Source organism: Mobula birostris, chromosome 1 (assembly GCF_030028105.1).
Source record: "Mobula birostris isolate sMobBir1 chromosome 1, sMobBir1.hap1, whole genome shotgun sequence".
NCBI classification, from domain to species: domain Eukaryota; kingdom Metazoa; phylum Chordata; class Chondrichthyes; order Myliobatiformes; family Myliobatidae; genus Mobula; species Mobula birostris.
The window spans coordinates 38,897,695-38,912,782 of record NC_092370.1 but is presented as its reverse complement, the minus strand read 5'-3'; the positions used below and the strand labels follow the sequence as shown (position 1 = coordinate 38,912,782).

Sequence of the window (15,088 nt, the reverse complement as noted above, 5' to 3'; positions counted from 1 at the left end):
GTTTCATAGAAACATTTTGAATGTTGAAAGGGTTGGACAGAGTAGATGTGGAAAGGCTGGGTGAGTCCAGGACAAGAGGCCACAGTCTTAGAATTAGGGGGTACCCATTTAAAACAGAGATGAGAAATTTTTTCAGCCAGAGGGTCGTGGATTTATGGAATTCGTTGCCACATACAGCTGTGGAGGCCCAATCATTGAGGGTGTTTAAGGAGGAGATTGATAGGTATCTAATTAGTCAGGGTATCAAGAGATATGGGGAAAAAGCCAGAAACTGGAACTAGATGGGAGAATAGTTTAGCTCATGGTGGAGTGGTGGAGCAGACCAATGGGCCAAATGGCCTACTTCTGCTCCTTTGTCTTGTGATCTTGTGATCCTTTAAAATTGCCCCTCTCACCAACACCCATTACATGGTGCTACTCAGCCCCTTGGACCTCAGCAGTCTAAGAGAGTGAGTAGCGCCCATCCTTTGATCTGTTCAGGCAATGACCATGGGATCGCAAAGCATCAAAGAACAAGGCGGAGAGCTAAATTGACTCAAGAGCTCAAGTTTACCCAAAAAAAATTTCATTACAGAGAAATTAAATGATGAACACCAGCCTACTGCTTCACATCTGACCATTCCTGATGGAAGGAGACCTACGAATGAAAGGGAGCAAGAATGTGAATGGAGAAGCACAGAGAGCATATGACAGAAAACTGTGAGTAAAGCATAAAAGTATAATGGATTATCTAGCTGTGAGAATTACAGGTATGGAGCAAAATGTGCATAAATACAGTACATTACTAGCATTTATTTAAAATGGAAACACTATTAATATAAAGTGGTTTAAAGTGTTTACAGTGCAGTGCAGTGACAGGGGTAATAGATAGAGAGAGGTGGGAGGGCTAACTAGGATGATTGATTAGGTTAACAGCCTGGGAAACAACATTTTTAAGATGGCACAGAGCTTCTGTTTTAATAGCCCTATAGTGCTTTCCAGAAGGGAGCTTTTGGAAAAGGTACTTTGCAGGGTGGGTTGTGTCCGCAGTGATTTTTCTGCCTGTTTCTTTGTCCTGCACACATACACACCCTTTGTGATGAAAATCTGCAGCCAATGACCTTTTCTGCTGATCTGACAGTTTGCTGTAGTTTTCATATATTGTGAGAAGATGCGGCACCAAACCAGACAGGAATGGCTGATGTGAGGATGCTCTCTACGATGCAGTGTAGGATTGTATCAGTATGTTCTGGGGTAGGTGGAATTCTACCAATTGCTGCAAGAAGCAAATCCTCTGCTGAGACTTTGTTAATGAAGTGAGATGAGAGCTGAATACACTTGTCATCTGAGACATCAACTTTACGTTTGAAATAGCAGCCGTCGTTCAAAATTGTGGTAAGCAGTTCCTTTTCTTTAACTTCAATTATTATTTAATAAATTAATGGCATTGGAGTGTAGTGACTCATTGCAAGATGCTCTCTGTGGATCTGCTCATTACTTCCATTATAATCATTCTACTTTTTAAATCTATATTTTATGACTCTAAGATGATCTTCCACCTTATTCTCTGCCTGCACTGCACTTTGGTTGTAACTGTAATACCTTATTCTGTATTCTGTTATTGCTTTCCCTTGTACTATCTCATTGGACTTGTGGTAATAAATTATTTGTTTGGATGGTGGGCATATCAAAGATATTTCACTGTAAAATAGTAAACCAACTTACAAATTTACCACTCTCCAATGCAATACCCATCACAAGCACATCTCCCCTGCCCTTTCCCTTGATGCTTTCTGCAGTTGATCACTTTCATGTCTCCTTTGTACATTCCTCCCCACCAGTCCCTCTCTAGTCATTCATCCCTGCAACTTTACTAAGTGTTTCACCTGCCTCTATATTTCATCCCATTCGGGCCCTAACCAGTCCTTCCAGGTGAGGCAGTGCTTCACATATGAATCTATCAGTGTCATATACTGTATTGCAACCGGTACTCCCAGTGTGGCTTCCTCTACATTGATTAGACCTGATGCAGATTGGGGGACTGCTTCATTGAGCGCCTTCATTCTGTCCACTATAACAGCTCAGATCTCCAGTTGGCCAGACATTTTAATTCCACTTCCCATTCTGACATGTTTGTCTACAGTCAAGAACAACACTTCGGTACTCTCTAACCTAACAGCATGAACATTGATTTCTTTAACTTCTGGTAATTACTCCCCTCTGTTCCCCCCTCCTTTGTTCTCCCTTATCCCACAAGCCCCATCACCACTTTTCTTTTCCTGCCCCACCCTCTTGATCTACCTATCCCCCCCACATTCGTCCAACTGGTTCTCTGCTCACCTCCTTCCCTTTATTCCATAGTCCACTTTTCTCTCCTATCGGATTCCATTTTTGTCACTTGTACCTATCACCTCCCGGCTTCTTATTGCATTCTCACTCTCTTGCTCCCCCACCCTGCTATCTTTCTCATCAGGATACACTCACCATTTCTAGCTCCGACTCCTCTCCTCGCCCCCTCCACCCTTTTATACTGGCATCTCTCCTCTTTCTTTCCGCTTCTGAAAAAATATCCTAGCCAGAAACATCAACTGTCCATTTCCCTGATTAGGAGCTACTTGAACTACTGAGTTTATCCTGTAATTTTTGTGCTCCACCTTAAAGCTATACCTTCTTGTATTTAACATTTCTTTACTGGGGGGGGGACTGACTAGTTTGCATCTTTGCCTCTCCTAATTTTATATACTCCTATCAGGTTACCCCTCAGCCTCTGACACTTCAGAGAAAACAATTTAAATTTGTCCAACTTCTCTTCATGGTTTATGCTCCCTAATCCAGACATTATCCTGCTGAATCTTTTCTGCACTTTCTTCAAATCCTTCATATTCTTTCTGTTATACAGCAATCAGATCTGCCACAACCTGATCAAAGGTGAACATCACTGCCTGATTTTTATACTCAGTTCTCTGACCAACAAGGGCAAGTGTGTCCCATGCTTTCTTTACCACCCTATCTACTTGTGTTGCCACTTTCAGGGAGCTGTAGACTTGCACCCCAAGATTCCTCTGCACCTCAATGCTCTTAAGGCTACTGCATTTACTGTATACTTTTCTTTTACCCCTGACCTCTGAAAGTGGTCTATATCCACCAAGTCCCTCTCCATTCATGTCTATTAAGCACTACGACATTTCCGACTGGTATGTGCAAAATCCTTTGACAATCTTCCTCACTGCATTTACAAACTTAGTAATCAACCCATCAGCATCTTCAACCCGATCATTTATGCAGTCTCAGCAATGACAGACTTCCAGTCGGAACGGGAGTCCTCCACCACCACGATCTTCTATCTTCTTTGGATATTGGGATAAGATATTGGGTGATTTGCTTGCATCTATTGATACCATTTCTGAGTTTATAAAGAATCATCTGAGGCCTGTAGAGTGTGTTTCATACAAAAGGTTGTGGAACTTATATTTCCTTTTGCTGGGGTATCCTGAACCAGGGATGCCCCATTCAGTAGTGATGTGAAAAGAAATACCACTACAGGCAGGATGAAGAATATAGGGTGAATGTGGGTAAATGGAACTGAGGTAAAAGAATATCGAATGTCAGAGTAGGCACGAGTGGCCAAACATCCTACTCCTGCTGTTCCTATGCACCAGCTTCATGTAATATTTGTTGTGTAACGTTGTTAACATTGCAAGACATCTCTATGGTCTTGCAGTGATTCCAAGGTTGCAGTAGGGGCCGCACGCCAGATGGTACATTGAAACACGCACTGCTAAATAGCCATTGGGAAGCTGGAACGCCGGTCTGAAGTTGTAGGTGACTTCAGTTTGGTGGATTTGAGCCCTGCTTCGTAAAGTACAACATGTAATAACTTGATTAAGTGGCTAAGTCAGTTTGCTTAGATACTTTTTGAAGTCCAATGGAAATAAGTCAGCAGTTCTTCCACGTCAGAGAATTCAGCCAGGAGCTCAAGAAAGAGAGAAGCAAATTTTATCACTGAGCCCCTCAGTGTAGCGGACCCTGAACCGGACCAAAGTACGTTGGATCTTTATTTATATAGCCCCACCTCCCTACAACTGTGGAACCTGGCATTAAACTTGCAAATGTAGGCGTTTTGTGAAGTAGTAAAACTACACTAGTTCGGGTAGTTTGCAGAGGCCCCACCCATAGCACTCCCTGCTGCACAAATTTTCTACCAACCTCCCTGTCAGCGTAATATAATTTAGTTGCACCGAAGCCTTAACTGCGTATTCTACAAAACATACACGAAAAGTTATATATGTTTTCCTATCTTCGTCCCGCTGCCTACTGTGCAGCTGAGGCGATTTATAATATTTGTTTCGGCAGTGCTGTAATCAGACATTTGATATTTGTTTACTAAATGGTACTAGTCTCAAACACAAGAGGCTTAATGCGCAATAAAATTAACATTTAGCAAATTTACGCCGATTGTCTTCATACACTCTAGATCCGGAACTAGCGTAGGGGCCTTCTAGTGCGCGCAGCGGAGGGATCTTCCAGTTTGGGGTGGGAGCGCGCGCGGCCGAGGGACCTTCCAGCTCGGAATGGGAGCGCGCGCGGGTGGAAGTCAGCTGCTGCGCCGAGAACTTTGGAAGTGTACAGCTGATAGTAAATTATTTGGCAAGTGTAGATGAGAACTAATGTTGTGAGCAAAGTCTGAATGGTGAGTAGTACTGGATCCGAACTCTACACTTTCTTGAGTCGTTTTGTGGATGTAGTCATCACTGTTGCGAAATTAATATCGTAATAGGTACTTAGAATTCACAACTTTAATTCGAGCCACCAGACATTCTCTTGTTCGCCTACAAATTGGGTGTTAAATGAATACAGATTAAAAGCTTAGCCAATATACCTGTTTACTACTTTGAAAAGTAAAAGAAACACCGCAAATTCTGGAAATATATATTAAAAAACCGCTGGAAAAATTCCAGATTGAGCAAAAGAGTTAGCCTTTAAAGTCTTCTCGGCTTTCTATGGACAAATGAAGTATGTGCAACGATTGTAAGTCATGCTTGATACTGTTTTTGATATATTTTCGCACACTTATTTTTGGTTATTAAGAGGTACACTATTCGTAAGTGGTTTGCATGCTTACCAACAGCTATATTTTGTGAATGTCAGCACTTTATATGGCTGTTGTTCCAAGATATTTTTGTTAAAGTTTAATAAACACAGTTCTGTTCATATAGTATTGCAGTGGATAGTTCATCAGGGAAAGATAGTTTTACTGCTGAGTTTTCCCTCCAGGTAGATTTAGAGATCAAAGAGTTACAAACAGACTGTTTGTGCAAGCACTGTTCCTTTCATTTTGAATCTTTAGAGAAACAAAAGTTGATTCATCCACAAGATCTATGACGTAGAACTAGGATGAGACCAAAGGCACCGAGGTGAAATATGAGGTTAAGGTTTTCCAGAAGTATTTTAATTTGCAATCTTTTTAATGAAGAATAAGTCTGTAGTCAGAATTTTTTTCTTTGCTTTTAGAATGTGGAAAGTAGAATTGTTTTGTATATTACCTATTGCTGACATAAAGTATACAGCAGAGAAGTGGGCCATTTAGTGGACAAGACTGAGTCTTTGTTCCTTTCCTATTTGAGCTTCTTTCTAAATTCAAGATTGTTTAATGTCATTTCCTGGACACGACCATAAGGGGAACAAAATAATTATTCTGAATCTGATGCAGCACAAAAAAGACACAAAAGATAAAGGACACAATAATAATTAAAAAACACATAATAAATATAAATACATTGGATAGCTTTCTACATTGATTGTATGTACATAAAGTGATGTTAGGCTGTACATAAGGTGACTGATGGGAAATAATAAAGTTGTGGGTGGAGGTGTTAATCAGCCTAACTGCTTGGGGAAAGTAACTGTTTTTGAGTCTAGTGGTCCTGCTGTGGATGCTATATAGCATATCCCCCCCCCCCCAATGAGAGTGGGACAAGCAATCTGTGAGCAGTGTGTGTGTGGTATCCTTCATAATGATACTGGCCCTTTTCCAGTACCTTTCTGTATATATGTCCTTGATGGTGGGTAGGCTGGTGCCTGTGATGCTTTGTACAGTCTTTCTGTCTGCCGCAATGCAGTTTCTCTACCAAGCAGTGGTGAGACTTGTTAGGATGTTCTGTGCATCTATAGGTTGCAAGTCTATATGAATATGGACATGCAAAGTCCAGATTTCTTCAGCCTCTTCAGAAAGTAGAGGTGTTGGTGAGCTTTCTTGACTGTATAGGATATGTTCTGGGATCATGAGAGGTTGTGTGTGATGTCTGTGCATTCGTATAATCCCCTTGCTGCATGTAGTATCCAAATTCCTTTAAACACAACTATGCACTTTGCCTCAAAGTGGGGGTTTCATGTTCATGCCACTTTCCAGGTAAGGTTTCTTGTGAATTCTCAACTTTTTTTGGTGGCAGTTTTGTATTGATGTTCTTTAGATCTGCTGTCTCAAACTTTTTAACTCATAATTTTTAAGGATCACCTTGTCGTTACCTTCTCAGGCCCTCTCACTTTTTCCCACTCCCCATCCCCCTCCTGTAAATGATGCTCAAGTCTATTTGTATTCTAAATTCTTCTGCACTGTTTTAAATGTCTCTGAACCTTCTCTATGAAAAATCAAAAAGAACTTCACACAACATCCCCATTGTAGTCTAACTAGTGTTTGATAAAGTATGGATTCTCCACGTTCAAATCCAGGTACTGAGAAATCATGTGCCACTAGATTAGAGCACCATAACCTTAATTCTAGGTGACTGCAACTGATTTGTGCTGTTATGTTGTCAGTTGGAGTAATAATTCGATATAGAATTCATTTGTCTCATTCGTCCCATTCGTGATAGCAATGCTGTGATTCCTGAGGATGTCAATGTACAGAGCTGAAGAAAGGAAAGATTACTAACAGGAGAAAATCTGCAGATTCTGGAAATCCAAGCAACACAAAAAATCGATCAAAACCCTTTTCCAGCCCTTTATCTCTTTCACCAATCAACTTACCAGCTCTTTACTTCACCCTCCCTGTCTCCTGGTTTCACCTTTCACCTACTACCTTGTACTACTTCCTCCCCTCCTCCCACCTTCTTACTCTGACTTCTCATCTTTTCTTCCGGTCGTGATGAAGGGTCTCGGCCCGATACATCGACTGTTTACTGCTGTCTGACCTGCTGAGTTTCTCCAGCATTTTGTGGTGGGTTGTAAGGAAGGATTATAATTGACCCAGATTGTCAGATGCATTTTGGAACTCTTAATCATTGACATGGCCAATGATTAAGAATAGTTTGGCTGGATTAAATTCAACTGACTTGGATACAGGACAAAACTGGCAACTTTCTATGTGATCTGGGAGATGTCAGTGTTGCAACTGGACTGGAATAGCTTGGTCTGAGGTATATCTGGTACTACTAAGCACAGACCTTCAGTACTACTACATACAGGCCTTCAGTGCTGCAGTTGGGATTCTGTTTAGACTCAGACTTCTATTCTCCAGAGCTAGCAGCTATTTCACAAAGAAAGAATTATATTAGCTGAAGAGTGGCTTATGTGATGGTGGTTTCACCAAATGAAGGAAGTCCGTTTGGATCATTCACTTGGCAATTTTGGCTGAACGTGGTTACGAATGCTTTAGCCCTTTACTTCAGCATTCAAATAATGTGGATGTTCTGTGCCTGTTAGCTGTTTATTGTTCTGCCACCATTTACAATTAGGTATGGTAGGATCGCAGAGATTTGATCTGATCTATTGGACGAGTGATTTCCTAGCTGCCAATTGCACTATTTGTTGCTGCATAGCATGTGGCTGTGTGATACTCACTTCCTTCGTTGCTATCATGGCAGATATGAGGACAAGATTGAGTAGATTTTCTCTGTTACTACCGGTATTGCCAAGCCATTCCCAGTGATGGGCATTGAAGTCCCCTATCAAGAGAATAATCTGTTCCCTTTCTACTTATGTTAGTGTCATAGCTAAAATCATTGTATATAAAAAACAGAGAGAAACAGGCCACTTGACCCATAATGCATGTCAGCTCTATAATAGAGTGACCCACCAGCTCTACTTACTGGCCTTTTCTTTGTAACCTTGGAAAATATTTATAAACATATTTTCATGCAACTCCCTCCGATGTGGTCGACCCCTGACTCGTCAGCTAATGGGGGATGGAAGAGGGTAGATTTTTTTATCTATGTTTGACATCTAGGGGTAAGCAAGACTAAGGAATTGATTGTGAACGTAAGGAAGGGGAAGTTATGGGAACACCAGTTCTTGTTCAAAAGTCAGTGGTGGAAAGAGAGAGCAGCTTTAAGTTCCTAAGTTCAGCATCTCCGAGGATCTATCCTGAGCCCAACACATTGTACATAAAGAAGGCACAGCAGTTGCTCTGTTTCATTAGGAGCTGGAGGAGATTTGGTATAACATCAAAGTCTCTTGCAAATTTCTATAGCTACATGGTGGAGGGCATTTTGACTGGTTGCTTCACAGCCTCGACGTAGTCTCCAATGCACAGGATTGCAAGAGGCTTCAGTGGATTGTAGACACAGCCAGATCCATCACGGCTACAACATCCCCACTATCAAGGATGTTTTCAACAGATGGTGCTCTGAGAATGCAGCATTCATCATTCAGGACCCTCACCACCTGAGACGTGCTCTCCTTTTGTTACTACCATCAGAGAGGAAGTACAGGAGATTGAAGACCCACACTCAACTATTCAGCAACAGCTTTTTCATCTCGGTCATCAGATCTCTGATCAGCTCACAAACACTACTTTATTGTTCCTTTTATTTTGTGTATATATTTACTTTGTAATTTATAACAGTTTTATGTTCATGTACAGTTTTATGTACTGTTGCAGCAAAACCTGATGTTGAGGACTACCAGGGCAGCTTTCTCCTGTCTGCATACCAGTGTACTGCAGATCTGTTAGGTCTGTCCTGCTGGCGGGTAAAACAAGATGTACCCGAGAATTGTAATGGATGGCGCTGGCAAGTTGTTTGTAAAGTTATGATTCTGTGATAATGATAGTGTTGGCTTTGCCAAATGAGAACGTGGGACATCTCCTCCTATTTGGACACCAGCCCCTAAATTTAATTGCTATTGCAAGAGTGACTTACAATAACCAAATTTGCTGCTGGTTGATCTGTAGAGTTTTATTCTTTGCCTTTATTAGCAGAACAATTATGATATAGCTGAGAGACATGTGAGGCTGGTTTACAATGAACAGCATTAGAAAGTCTGGTGTCACACGCAGGACGGTAGATTTCATTCTCTAAGAACATAACTGAACCATATGTTTTTGTTTGACACTCTGATAGTTTTGTGGTCAGTAACAAATGACTAATTTATGTCTTGTGTCTTGATTTTGTAACTTCTGATTCAAAGATACTGTGAAAGCACTTTGACTCAAAGGATTGCAATTGAGATATGGTTCCCCATTGTTTTCTTGGGGCATTTTGAGAAAGGTCCTGCCAACAATGCCCACAATTTTTCTCTGAATTTTAAAAGTGTTTTATAGTCAATAAAATGCTGGTATGTGCTGCCGGGGAGGTGGTAGAAGTGGAGACTCACCTACTGCAGGGAGATGCAGAACTGCTGTGTATTCTGTTTCACCGAGACCTGGCTGTCCCCTGCCACCCCCGACCGGAGGGATTTTCGATCCATCGGATGGAACACACGGCATCTTCAGGCAACACGAGGGGAGCTGGTGTCTGCCTACTGATCAACACTGTGTGGTGCTCGGACACAGTGGCACTGACAAGCTCCTACAGCCCAGACCTGGAACACCTGTCAGTGAAGTGTCATCCCTACCATCTGCCACAGGAATTCACCTCAGTCATACTGACAGCGGTCTACATTCCCCCCCAGGTGGGCGTGGAGTGTGCTTTGAATATACTGTATGCCAACATCAGTGAACTTGAGACCGGGTATCCAGAGGCTTTGCTCATTACAGCCAGGGACTTTAACCACGCTAACCTCAGAAAGGCACTGCCAAAGTTATACCAACATGTCTCCTGCCCCACTAGGGGCCCGAATATACTTGACCACTGCTACACAGCAGTCAAGGATGTCTACCGTTCCATCCCACGACCTCACTTCGGAAAATCGGACCATCAGGCCGTACTCCTCCTCCCGGCTTACAAACAGAAACTGAAGTGGGAGGTCACGGTGTCAAAAGTAGTGTCGCGTTGGATGGAGGAAACGGATGAGGTCCTCCATGACTGCTTTGAATCGGTGGACTGGTTAGTATTCAAGGACTCGGCAGCTAACCTTGATGAGTGTGCCTCAGCAGTCACGGACTTTATTTGGAAATGTACGGAGGACTGTGTGTCTCGCAAGACGATCCGGGTATTCCCTAACCAGAAACCTTGGATGAATTATGAGGTCAAGTCCCTTTTAAAGGCTAGAGCTGTGGCTTTTAGGTCCGGGGATGCCTGTCGCTACACAGAATCCAGGCGTGAACTCCGGAAAGCCATTAAGGGCGCCAAGAGGCAATATCAAGCCAAGTTGGGAGCCCAGGCTAACCAGAGGGATGCCATTAGACTATGGCAGGGTCTAAATGAGATCACTGGGCGCAAAGAAAAGGCTGGGAATATCAATAACTGTAGCGCTTCTCTTCCTTACGAACTTAACATATTCTACACAAGATTCAAACAGAAGAGGAGCATCCTGCGCCCTCCGGATGAACCAGACTTGGTGGCATCGAGATTCATCATCACCAAGGAGAACGTTAGAAGGGCCTTCCTGAAGATAAATCCAAGGAAAGAGACGGGCCCAGATGACGTCCCGGGACGGGTTCTCCAGGCCTGTGCAAGCGAGCTAGCTGGAGTGTTTGCTGACATCTTCAACTGCTCCTTGCTTCAGTCTAAGATCCCCTCGTGTTTTAAGAAGGCAACGATAATCCCGGTGCCAAAGAAGAGCAAGGTGGCATGCCTGAATGACTATTGACCTGTGGGTCTGACATCAATTGCTATGAAGTGCTTCGAGCAATTGGTTATGGCACACATCAACCACAGCCTACCAGTCAATCTCGACGCTTTGCAATTCGCCTACCGGAGCAACAGGTCAACGGCAGATGCCATCTCTCTGGCCCTACATTCCTCCTTAGAACACCTGGAGAATAAAGACGCATACGTAAGGCTCCTTTTCATTGACTACAGCTCTGCCTTTAATACCATCATTCCAAATAAACTGATTCCTAAGCTCCGGAACCTGGGCCTTAGCACTCAGATCTGCAGCTGGATCTTCAACTTCCTCACAGACAGGACCCAGGCTGTAAAAATAGGGGACAAGCTCTCCTCTACAATCACACTGAGCACCGGTGCCCCACAAGGCTGTGTACTCAGCCCCCTGCTGTACTCACTGTACACCCATGATTGTGTAGCCAAGTTTCCATCAAACTCAATATATAAGTTTGCTGATGACACAGTTGTAGGCCGTATCTTGGGTAATGATGAGTTTGAGTACAGAGAGGAAATTAAGAACCTGGTGGCATGGTGCGAAGACAATAACCTATCCCTCAACGTCGGCAAGAAGAAGGAATTGGTTGTTGACTTCAGAAGGAGTAGCAGACCGCACAACCCAATTTACATCGGTGGTGCACAAGTGGAACAGGTCAAAAGCTTTAAGTTCCTCGGGGTCAATATCACAAATGACCTGACTTGGTCCAACCAAGCACAGTCCACTGCCAAGAAGGCCCACCAGTGCCTTTACTTCCTGAGAAAGCTAAAGAAATTTGGCCTGTCCCCTAAAACCCTCACGAATTTTTATAGATGCACCGTAGAAAGCATTCTTCTAGGGTGCATCACAACCTGGTATGGAAGTTGTCCTGTCCAAGACTGGAAGAAGCTGCAGAAGATCGTGAACACGGCAAAGCGCATCACACAAACCAATCTTCCGTCCTTGGACTCACTTTACACTGCACGCTGTCGGAGCAGTGCTGCCAGGACAATCAAGGACACGACCCACCCAGCCAACACACTTTTCGTCCCTCTTCCCTCCGGGAGAAGGCTCAGGAGCTTAAAGACTCGTATGGCCAGATTTGGGAACAGCTTCTTTCCAACTATGGTAAGACTGCTGAATGGATCCTGACCCGGATCAGGGCCGTACCGTCCAAACATCCGGACCGGCATCTTGGTTTTTTTGCACTACCTTACTTTCCATTTTTCTATTTTCTATTTATGATTTATAATTTAAATTTTTAATATATACTATCGATTTGTAATCCAGGGAGTGGGAAGTGCAGAATCAGATATCACTATGATGATTGTACGTTCTAGTATCAATTGTTTGGCGACAATAAAGTATATGATAGTAATGTTTAAGAGGCATTTAGACAGACATTTGAATAGGTTGTGAATATAGGAATGCAGATTATGCACAGGTAGATGGGATAGTTTAGGTAATTTAGGTAGTTTAGTCTGACATTATTTTAACAATCCATTACACAAAGAAGCTTTATCTATCTCAATGGCTCCTTAACATTAGCTCGCCTAGTCTCACCCTATGTATTCCGTCCTTCCTCCACCCTGTCACTTATCTGCTATCTAAGCTATCTGATTCTCACTGTTTCCCCATTCTGACAAAGCTTCCTGGCAATAAAATGTTTATTTTTCCACAGATTTTGTCTGATCTTCTGAATGTTCCTAGTATTTTCCATTTTCATTTCATATTTACAATATCTGTAGATTCCCTTTTCCACTTGGAATGATAACCCACTCTTTCAACACAATAATTTCATAGGATCTATAATATTCACCTGAAACAGCATGCAGGATCTTGGTTAAACGTCTCACTGACCTCCTTCAGTACTATCAGCAGCATGAACCTAAACATTTGTGGTCCAGTCCTTAAACCAGGTTTTGAACTGACAAACTTTTGACTTGGGTGTGTTGCCAAGCTGAGATTTGAAAGCTAGTTGTAAGACAAAACAAAATATCAAAGTAAATTTTATTATTGAAGTATATCTATGATGCCATATACAACCTTGAGCTTCATTCTCTTGTGGGCATACTCAGTAAATCTACAGGATAATGGAAGATCAACTACAGTGCAGAAGACAACAAACTGCAAAAGCAAAAATATAAATAAATAGCAATAAATAATGAAAACATGAGATAATGAGTCATTGAAAGTGAGAATTCATTGTGGGAACATTTCAAGAATGTGGCAAGTAAAGTTGAGTGTAGTTATCCAAATTCGTTCAAGAGCCTGTAGGTTGAGGGCTAGTAACTGTTCTTGAATTGATGGTGCGAGTCTTGAGGCTCGTGTACCTTCTACCTGATGGCAGCAGTGAGAAGAGAATGTACGTTGTAGAAATTTCTCTTGCTATGTAATAGGAAATACTATGGCTTCCCAAATGTAGTGCAAAGTTTTCAAGGTGCTTTCTAAAGAGAAAGTGAGAGTTTGATCCACGGGATGGAAGGAAAAAAAATCTGAAGCACAATTCTGATTTTAAAATTAGGACCTTGAAGGCTCTCAAGCAGATGAGTTTAAAAATGTGAATAAAATGCAGGATAGAGCTACTTAGAAAGCAATTTCATATCTTAAGGAAACTGAATTAATTTACTTAATAATGAAAACTTATAGATGCAGCACAGAAAGGCCTATTTCTGAGCATGTTTTTGGGGGTTGGCAGTAATGTTAGCCTACAAATTCGAGGCTTATTGTCAACTGAACTTGTAAAGATTCAAAAATGAATAACATTTAATATTTTAAAAAGCCTGTTAAATGGCAGAATCAATCAGCATAGATCAACCATTATCTTCTGGAATGATGGGGCAACTTGAGGAGCCAAGTGACCTACTTTTGCTTTTTTTGTGTTCTTATTTACAAATGTGAGATGGCCATTTCTGAGGCTGCTACAGATTTATGAGAAGTGGATTAGACTGAATAAATGCCAGAGGCTGGCTGACAGATATTGCATTCCCAGAATTCATGTTTTTAGAATTATGTAGAACAGCTTTTAATGTTTAGAATTTTAATGTGCTTTTTGTGATTATTGTTGAAGGTGTCAGGCCTAACTCCTCACCAAGATGCATTTCTTTAAAATGAATTAATTGCCAAAATAAAATTAATCTAAACAGTCTCAAGTTTGTCATGACACACTTAACTTATTTTTTTAGCTGAAAAGAGCCCTGATCTCTTGCAACCATTTTATTACATTTTAAGGCCTTATGAATTAGAACACATTTTTATGTTCTGCTTCTCTGGTTATTCCATTACGTCTTTAGTTCAGAAATGTAGCTAAGAGATTAAGGAGGGAAGCTGGAAGAAATTCTTTATTGGACTGTGGCATGCTATGTAATAATTACGTCAGAGAACATTGTAAAGATTAGGAAAAATAATTGATAATTTGGTGGTTATCACAGGTCAATGAGGAGTCAAACATAACTTATCGGTCTTCAGTTAAAATGGATAAGAAAATTAAGTATATTAGAAATAGATGTAGAAATGCAATTATGTCATGTCTATTCTATTTTCTAATCTGATTAGTTTGTGCACATGTATAATATCAGAACACCCGTCATCAATGGTGTGCATTGGCAATTTCATTGGTAGAACTGGCCATTTTTCATTACAAATGTAAACAAGTGACTTAAAGATAGAAGCAGTTCATATATCGTGCGTGCAGATGTAACATTTTAATTTTGGGTGGAGCTGAGAAACAGGAAAGGTATGGCCACATTAGTGGGATTGTATTACAGACCAGCCAATAGTCAACGAGACTTGGAAGAGCAAATCTGCAGAGAGATAGCAGGCAACTGCAGGAAACATAAAGTTGTGGTGGTAGGGGATTTTAATTTTCCATACATTGATTGGGACTCCCATACTGTTAGGGGTCTAGATGGTTTAGAGTTTGTAAAATGTGTTCAGGAAAGTTTTCTAAATCAGTATATAGAGGGATCAACTAGAGGGATGCAATATTGGATCTCCTGTTAGGAAACGAATTAGGGCAAGTGACAGAAGTCTGTGTAGGGGAGCACTTTGGTTCCAGTGATCATAACACCATTAGTTTCAGTTTGATCATGGACAAGGATAGATCTGGTCCTAGGGTTGAGGTTCTGAACTGGAAGAAGGCCAAATTTGA

The 15,088-nt window shown here is 41.6% G+C and overlaps 1 protein-coding gene across 1 annotated transcript in view; it reads left to right on the top strand.

Moving 5' to 3' along the window:
• Positions 1–4,516: 4,516 nt before the first annotated feature.
• Positions 4,517–15,088, top strand: part of sgk3 (serum/glucocorticoid regulated kinase family member 3) — a 95,696-nt gene continuing 85,124 nt past the window's right edge. The window contains exon 1 of the mRNA XM_072254406.1: positions 4,517–4,669. The gene's annotated coding sequence lies outside the window, so the exon portion shown is untranslated. The remainder of the gene's footprint in view (positions 4,670–15,088) is intronic.